The 9,389-nt window shown below is 41.9% G+C and overlaps 1 pseudogene; it reads left to right on the top strand.

The window, feature by feature from the left end:
• Positions 1–1,462: 1,462 nt before the first annotated feature.
• On the top strand, positions 1,463–8,450 carry LOC102218050 (annotated as a pseudogene).
• Positions 8,451–9,389: the final 939 nt, after the last annotated feature.

Below are 9,389 nucleotides of genomic sequence, written 5' to 3'. Positions count from 1 at the left end.
TGGAACCATGCTAAGTATGAAAAAACTAAAACGGCTATTATAAGTAATAGAAAGTAAAACCAAACCATATTTAACAATAACGGATAAAAACAACCAAACACACTAAAAACTAACCGAATTATACAAACAAAAAGTCAAAACCTAAAACTACTTCAACCCTTGTTTGGATTAACAAAACTATTTATGTTTATTTATCAGTTATGAGAGGGATTGTTGTCAGTATCTTTAACTGTTTTATTCCAATTCAGAAGCTCATACAGTATAAACAAAGCTGACGTTGCTTTTAGTAACTTGGGAAAGCCCAAATAAAGTTTCCAGTTTGAGAGAAAGGTGGCATGCACCATTTGCAGCGAGGAACAAAATTTCATGGTTGCATGATCAGGCGTTGCGGCCGGTTAATGGACAGAGCGACTTGCTCAGCTACAGGTGTATAAAAATACCTATTTAAAATAAATAAACAATCAACACTTAACCTGGCAGGGGGATAAGTAAAGCCTGGTCACCCGCCAGGCTTCATGTTTTTATACTGTCCACTGATTCCCTATATGGAGGACTAAACAGGGTTTGAAGAATTTTCTTCTTCTTATGGGTCGAATGATTTCCCCTTTTTCATAGAATATGTATGTCTATCGCTTGCATTATACTCAAATGAGCTCTCTATTTGAGTATAGAGACAGATCTATACTCAAATAGATAGTGCTATCTATTTGAGTATAGATCCGCTGGATGCTGGAAAGCAAAAGTACAGTAAATGTGTCTACATAGCTGTCAATAACTGCAGGCAAGACAGTCTATGGTGGTTCAAAAAAAATGTAGTTTGAGAAAACTCTGAGCTCACACTGATCTGAACCATTATTAGCCCACATCTGTAAATCAAAAACACTAAGTGTGTCCCATTCAGTGCTTTGGCCTGTGGCATGGCTGCCAGATTACTTTTTCCCTCAATTATTTGAAATAACAATTTACTTGGACTTGAGGTCTCACTAAAAATATTAGAGTCTTTAGAGCGTGGTTAAGAAAAAAAAAAAGGGGGTTTTGGTGTTTTTGTATGACTTGAGTCTGAGACTTGAACTCGACATATTCTCAAATCACAACCCCTTCGCCCTAATGAGGTGAGAGTCCCAAACTGACAGGTATGTAAAAGGACTAAACTACAGACTCGTGAAGCAGTTTTCAAAAAATGTTTTTTTTTTCTATACAAGCTTGTTTTGGTATCTGGTTTTGTTTGTCACTTTGTCCGCACTGACTGACAATCAGACCCGACGCACATTCCAGTGGGATTTCAGATATGCTAAAGTTGTTTCCTCGTGTTCCTCCGACGTGCTGTCCGCTCGCTCGCAGGCACGCCGGCACGGACTGATCGACGGATCGAGTGCGGTATCTGGTTCGGTCTGTTGCTCAAGGACGCTTTGACATATGAAGTGGGGAAGCAGGAATCCAACCCTAATCTCCTAACCGCCAGATGGCCGCTCTTCCTCCTGAGCAGCAGCCACCCCAAAAACCGCAAAAAACTCTGAAGGCAGACGAGAAGGCTGTGAGTCAGAGAGGTAAAGTAGAGGCCATGGGCTCAAGGAGCTACAGCAGGGGAGCATTCCCCGTCTGCACATGCAAGAAAAACAGTTTTTTTTTTTAGGGACTTAAGATATTTGAAGGAAAGCAAAGTGGTGAGAACATGCAGCTAAAGTTGAACTTTTAGGATACTTGAGAAAATGGCAAACGTACAAATGCTTGCACATTTCTAAATATGGAAGTGGGTGACTAGAGAAAAGAGAGTGCTTGTAGAAGTCAAGAACGTCAAACTGCAAGAGATGTGGAAAGGTTTCTAACACCCACAGAAAAAGAAGTAAACCAATGCAAAGTGCTGGTTGGTGGTTCAAAGTTAGTTGTGTCAGAAATCTTGGGTAAAATGTGAAGGGAAACGTCAAGGTAGGAAAGGAAGCGCAACAAGGCGTTTCCTTTCCTACCCAAAGCCTCAAACAAAAAAGGAAACGGAAGCCATGTGTGCAGAAACAGGACTCATTAGATGAGTTTCCATCCAAATTTTGTGGATGTTCCGCCAACGTCGAAAACACGCAATGTGGTGGTTTCCGTCACCTAAGAAATACAGTTAAAAACGTCATTAAAAGGGTGAATAGAGACGTGATGGGATCATTTCCTGAAACGGCAGGATTTTTTTAGAGACAGATGCCCAATTTTTAGGGGTTAAATTACAAAGTCAGATTTCTTTTTAAGTCACACTTGACATACATGGAGTTTTTATAAAAACTGGCTAGAAGTGCACCAACAAATCGGCAACGATTTCCTTAGTTTTGGGAGGTTGGTGAAGCCGATCTTATCCACTGATCTTATCTAACTCGCCAAAGGTCTAGAAACCCGTTACCTCTACTGTAAATGCCCACATTTCTCAGTCCATCAATCCAAACTAGTTAGAAGCAGTGCAAAGAAAGAGCACTGCTCTTCAGATCAGCTCAGTGACAGGACTAGCAAACATTTGGGATCTCAATCCGGCTGGAAGATTTGTGTTGGAAACAGCGCGACTGGGCCCCTCATGTCATTTATGTGCAAAAAAAAAAAAAAGAAAGAAAGAAAATTCTTTTCTGAACATCCTCCAAGAGTGGCAATTAACAATATATACATGTGCTAGACATATGCAGAATGAATCATGTCTTGTTTTCCAAAAGCGATTTCAAAATGTAATTGATATAAAATGTGCTCTAACGCTTCTGTCTCTCAGAGAAAAAAGCAGGTTAATATAATTTCAGCTCCATTATTTTGTGTATCCTGTATCAGAAAAGGACAACAAAGTTCAAGATGATAAAAAGCAACAGATGGTAGTTAGTCATGGTAGAAGCAAATGCCATTAGTAACTTCGAGATTGAAGTGCAACATCACAGAAGAGCCGACTCATTTAGTTTACCACCAGAAAGGTCTCTAGTGGCTCCTAACTGTGTGTGTGTAGGTGTGTATTGTTTTTTTAGCTTCTCTGCCGGGGGAAAAAACACCGTCATCAAATCTGACGCAACCACACCCACCCAGGGAGCGTTGGAAATGAAGCAGCTGGCTGCTGATGAAGGTTACTGTATGAAAATGTTGTTTCCCGTCTTTTAAGCTCAGCTTTGCGGCATCATTTACGGGAGAGTTTCAGATTAAATTGCACGTTGATAAGTGGGTGGGTGGGTGGGGGTGGGGGAGGGGGTTTGGTTTGTCCCAACACATTTACATCCATGATCTAGCACTTTTCAGGACAGTTATTTTCAAAAAAATTGCCATAAAAACATGCTAATTTTCCTTTAATGCGTGTTATTTTAAAGCCACACTGTAAACCAAAAGCAGTTTTGTTTTTGTATGTCCAGACAGTTCCATCCTATTGCCAGAAACATTGGAGATGCTGATTGAAAACTCAGAATTTCCCCCGAAAAGCCTCAGCAGCACATCCTTCTCCCCCCGGTGCTGCTGAGGCTTTTCCATTTTAAATGGCTGCAAATCGTTCAGACTTGACTTTACGGCTGAGTTTGGACCCGAATGGAAATGTTACAGGTCAGAACTAGCGCGATTGCCACGGTGGCTTTTTACATGAAAGTGGCCGGAGTGCCTGTTGAGAACTGACAGGTTGGCATTGGATTCATGCGAAGTTGCGCCTGCATGGTCACCACAGAAACCCTGTGATTTAAAACCAGGTGTGTATCTCCCAAAATCTGTCAGAATGCGTGAACATGTAATGTAGCCGTGCATATAGGAGATCTATAAACTCCATGACAGCAATGTCAAAAAGGTGCTTGTAGTGCTTTTCAATGTTGCTCTTCAACGGATGAAGAGCAGGAATCATTGCCACGTTGCAAAAGATATCAGCTTCTTTCAATGTTAAGGAAAAAGGTAATGTTTGAGGATACGTCCAGGAGAGATACCTAGCTAAACACAGATACTCTGAACCAGGCTTACAAACGAAGGTAATAAAACCAGAATTGCCCTCATTAGCTCCTTCAATGGCTAATAAGAAAGGGCTAAACACTGTATCATATGGCTAAAATAGAGAGGAAAGCAGTGTTAGCCTCCTAGCCAGGAAGCTAGCCCAGCTAAACAGAATAAACCTTTTAAACGGTACTTGTTTGGAGAAAATCCAGAATTTAGCCTCGTGCTATTCAACGCAGACGCCCTGTTTGCACCAAAGAAAATTCACTCAGATAAATACGTTGAATGCTTGAGGCAGCTAATTTGCCCGCTAACTAATGTGCTAAAGCAGTTCTGATACTGTAGAATATGAAATTATATTCTCAGTACCCAATAAATGTTTGAAAAACATTGGCTAAAATCAATCATTCACTGATGTCTTCATTTGCTTACGGTTGGGGTGAAATGACAACACTTGTGGATGACAATTATCCGAGTTTGCAATTAGATATCGGCCTGGTCTTTGACTGGGCCAATCTACTACTAAATACGCATTGATGCAAACCGTTCCAGTGTATTTTAAGTTACACTTCAAATTGAATTTAATCACATTTTGATATCAAAATGCAGGGCATGTCACCCTTTTCCGACTGTAAATTAAAAAAAAAATTTTTTTGCATTATATTAAAGTGAAGTTTGTGGTCACAACATGACATAATGTTACAAAGCTCAAGAAGTCTGAATCATTTTGTAAATCTCTGTATTTTTATTGATGCAACATAACAGTTTTGGGACAATATAAAATTACCTGAGATATGTAACCAAGTTTCTTATAGACCAAACAAAGCACTAAGGTCTTGTAGCCTTAAAAACGAGAACTTGTTTCTCTTTTCTACCCCTAATTATCGCTTAGTGAACACGAGCGCAGAGGGGCCACCAATCTCGAGATTATTCACATTAATAAATCAGAGGGAAATCGACACAAAGTGCCGTAATATGCGTTTCGATGAAAGGAAGCGAAGAAGTGGCCCCTTCATGTGCCGTCGGAGTTTACGGCGCTGCCTTCGCCGCCTCTGACAGCGAACAGAATTAAAAATGAATCAATCAAGGAGCCATTCAAACAGCCGCCGCCGCCGCCGCCGGTCTGGTCTAGTGCATAATTTGGAGGTTATCTGTCCTGCCGGAGTTTTAAACACTGCCTCAAAAATCACCGGGAGGGAGAAATAACGAGACGCGGCAATTTAGGGGATCCCACGGAGCCAGAAAACGTCTCATTAGGTTGTTGGTGGGATAAAAGCGCAGTAGTTGGAAGTGAGCCGCATGAGCTAATAATTTACCGGGCCTCGACTTATTCTTCCGTACATTCAGCTGGTGCCTGAGTTTCTACATATATACACGTCCAGGTCGTCTCACCTGCACAGAGCACAGGATGTGAACGAGACGTACCCGAATCACCGCAAGGTAAGGCAGACACAGATGGGGTCGGCCTGCGGTGTAAATCATTTAGCAGTTTTTTAAGAATTTCATTTAAATAAAATAAAATAAAATTAAAAACAAAAATGTGATGAGGACCAAGAGGGTGGATTAGTAATCACTGATGAAGTTCCTGCGCTCGCTAAGTGCTGCTTGGTGGTTTGATTAATTGGTCATTTTCTGCACTGAGGGCCACGTCATCAACCACAGCAGGTCCATCAGTAGAACATAAAAAGGCCTTGTCCTCCATTGGAACTTAATAAACCGGGGCTTAAGTGCTGCGATGTGTGCTGCTTCTTTTTTCTTTGGTATCAGCCGCTTTCTCGTTGAGTTTTCAAATGAATTCAGAACATGAGCTTAATTGGACCTGATGCCAAGCAGCCTGATTCAGCTTTCTCTGTACTTTTGTTTTGTCTGGATCGCTAATGCACACAGGAAGCACAGCAGTTCTGTTGAGCGGGCGCTTTTATTTCTAACTCATGTGCCAAAGTGCTGTACATGAATATCAGTTCTTTAAAAGAAATTGCCTTCAAGTTCCTTTCAGTTTTTAGTGACTTATTCTCTTTTATAGACAGCAGGTCCCATTGATCCTTCATATACAGTAAATGTGTGCAATGAAATGCAACTCCTAGTCTGTTGTTTGGGGGGGAGGGGAGCTTTAAATTCCTCTTGAACTACCTAAACTGTCATGGTTTGAGTTTTTCTGTGTATTTATTTTGAGTTTTCTGTGTCTCCATGTTGTCCTGTTTACCCCTTGATTGTTCCCAGGTGTGTCTCGTTCCATGATTACCTCTTGTGTATTTAACCCCACCTGTGTTCCTTGTTCCTCGTCTAGTCTCGGCGTCATTTCTGTCTAGCCTGTCGTTCTGGTCACTCGTTTAACCAGCTGCTACCGGCGTTGAGCCCTGGCCTCTGCTCAGCTGTGCTGCCTGGGTTTTGTGGACTATTTGTGGATTGTGCTTTGGACTGTTTGGACTATTTTCCATCATTAAAATATAATTTTCTCATTTCAACCTGGTTCTACAGCGTCTGCCTCACCACCACACACCGCAACTCCTGACATAAACAAAGTAGTATGTACAGTAATTACATGGAAGGAAAATGATAACGCGCCTCTTTATGACACCAGTCACAGAAGTGAGTGTGATTTGAATCACTGAGCTTCACCCAGTTTACTTTCTATATTATTTATATTGAAATTCTCATTGAACAAACGGTGGAGGAAATAGCAAACCAGTGTTTCGACCCGTCTAGGGGTGGCCAGATCATAGGATGAAGGATCTATTCTCTTCAGATTCCAAGCAGCCAACACACACGAAGTTGAACAATTTATGTTATTTATTTTAAAAAGATGTATTTTTGATTGAGATGTTACGACAAGTGGAGTATATGGCTTCAGCGAAAGCTAATGCCGAAAACAACAAACAAAAGGAAACTATCTGAACATTAACCAACTTACCTAATTGAAAGTGAATAAACCAAATGACAAAAACTTAGAAACTAAGTTTTTGTCTAACTAAGAAAAATATGAGAAAACTAAGGAAACAAACGGCAGCTCACTCCTACAAACTCCAGAACTTTACATGGTAACAGTGTGGCCGGTTGGGATGAACTGAGGATGGATGGCAGGAAGTCCGCGTCTGCAGCTTTTATATCTGTCACCTCTGGAAGGCCACAAATTGGACGTCTCTGTCGTCGTTATCAGGGTTCCAAGATGGCCGCTGCAATGACACACCCACAAGATAAAGAATTTGAGAGAGTCAGATCAACTCCTGGATGGCCTTTTGCATGATGGTGTGTTGAAGGATGCAGTAGTTGAAGAGAACGACAGCAGAGCGGCTAATGCACGCCATCTCATCGACAAGGTGAAGAGGAAAGGACATGAAGCCAGCAGCAAGAGGATTGCTCACCTGAAAAGTGTGGATAACACACTGTACTGCGAGTTGGGTCTGTCCAACGTCCAGCCCGCTCAGCCAGCTTCAGCAGGCCTGGTGGCTCAGAGTGGATCAACTCCTTCAGTCTCCAGCGTGGAAGAGTTCTGGAAGTCCAAAAAAGACAATCCAGAGATCTATCCTGTGACCCAAACTTCCTTAAGAACCGCGTAGCCCTGCTGATCACTAATATCAAGTTTTCTGAGAAATCAATGAACAGACTGGGAGCAGAGAAAGGCGAGGAGAACATGGAGAAACTGCCTTCTAATCTGGGATATGAGGTGGTGAAATACACAAACCTCACTGGAAAGGCGATTGATGAGGCTTTAATTGACTTTACTAAACATCCCAAACTAAAAAACACACTGACAGCGTGTTTGTGGTTATCATGTCTCATAGAAACCAGGGGAAAACTCTTGGGGTTGACTGGAAAGAGGACAAACCAGATGAATTTCCAATCGACAACATTTTCAAACACTCCTACAGCTGTCCAGAGCTAATAGATAAACCAAAGGTCATCATCATACAGGCCTGCAAAGGAGAACGAAGAGGAAGCGTTCTGGTCAACGACAGTCCAAACACAGCCGCTCATGTTCCACAACCTGAGGATATGGAAGCAGACAAGCTTCAATTTGTTCATAGAGAAAAACTTTATTTCTCTTCTTTCCTGCACACCTGACACTGTGTCGTACAGACAACCAGATCGTGGGTCTCTCCTCATCCAGAACATTGTGGAGGTTTTCAGTCCAGAGTCGTATCAGGAAGATATTTGTGGGCTTTTCGAGAAGATAGAAATGGCGACACGCCATTATTTCTTTTGGTGGACAAAAGATGTCAAACATTACTGGAAACACACTGACAAAGCATTTTTACCCCTTAACAGGAATCAGAGATAGAAGTGCCTTTGTGATGGAAGACAAAGACACAGTTACAGATACATTCTCAGAAAGTGAGGGCAGTAGCTTTGGAACATCCACCAAGGTCAGCTCACAAGAGAAGAAGGAGCAGGAGGAGGAAGAGGAGCAGCAGGACGGATGGCAGGAAGTCCGCGTCAGCAGCTTTTATATCCGTCACCTCCGGAAGGCCACCAATTGGACGTCTCCATCGTCGTCTATGAACCAATCAGAGACGGGCACCTGCACACTCATATTTACATAAGTTGACGACGCCAGTCATCACGCCCCCATTCACACGAATTAAACACACCCCTAAGTGTTTAATTCAAATTAGTTAAAAACTTCTCCGCTAATGCATTATCCTTAAATCTTGCGCATCAGTCGGTGGTTGGAATTTCGCATTTGGGAGACAAAAACCAGCGGGTTATGATCAGTAAACACTTGTACAGGTTGCGCACTAGAACCAATATAAGCGTCGAAGTTCTGTAACGCAAGTAACAAAGAAAGAGCTTCTTTTTCAAATGTGCTGTAATGAAGCTGATGATTATTAAACTTTTTCGAAAAGTAGCAGAGAGGATGCTCTGTGCCTTGCTCATCTTCTTGCAGAAGCACAGCTCCAGCACCACACAAACTTGCATCAACTTCGAGTTGATGAGAAGTCTGAAATTGCCGCATGTTAGACGCACACAGTCTTCTACAACAGAAATCAATCTTATTCTAACAGCCCTTCATAGTCCTGGTTCTGCATTACATTTCATTCGTTGTTCTTTTTTTCCACCTACTTACAGTGAACGCTTCGACAAATACTGAATCATTGTTCATTTCCGGGAGACTGCGCCACAAAAACATTTGTGAGAAATAGAGAGGTAGCTGCTCCACTTGCTCCTGGTATATATGCCTACTTTATTTTGTGCCCTTCAATTAACCCAAGAAAGCAGCACACTAACCTGAGGAAACACTTAAAACACGCCGGCGTTATATAACTCCTAATAGTCGCCTCCCGTTAATACAGAAATAAATACGTCTGTTTGAGGGAAAACAGACCGGTCTGACCGACGACAATGTGGCGCTCAAATATGACGAGTTGCTTCTGACCCAGACAGAATAATTACTGCTCTTTTAGAGTAAAATGATTAAAATTAGCTCTATCTCTCATTTTGCTGCCGTCCCTCTTTGTTACGTATGATGGAGGAGAAAAAAA

The sequence above is a fragment of the Xiphophorus maculatus genome, chromosome 15, assembly GCF_002775205.1.
Source record: "Xiphophorus maculatus strain JP 163 A chromosome 15, X_maculatus-5.0-male, whole genome shotgun sequence".
NCBI lineage: Eukaryota > Metazoa > Chordata > Actinopteri > Cyprinodontiformes > Poeciliidae > Xiphophorus > Xiphophorus maculatus.
The sequence above is the reverse complement of the archived record's forward strand: the minus strand, read 5'-3'. Positions and strand labels throughout refer to the sequence as shown.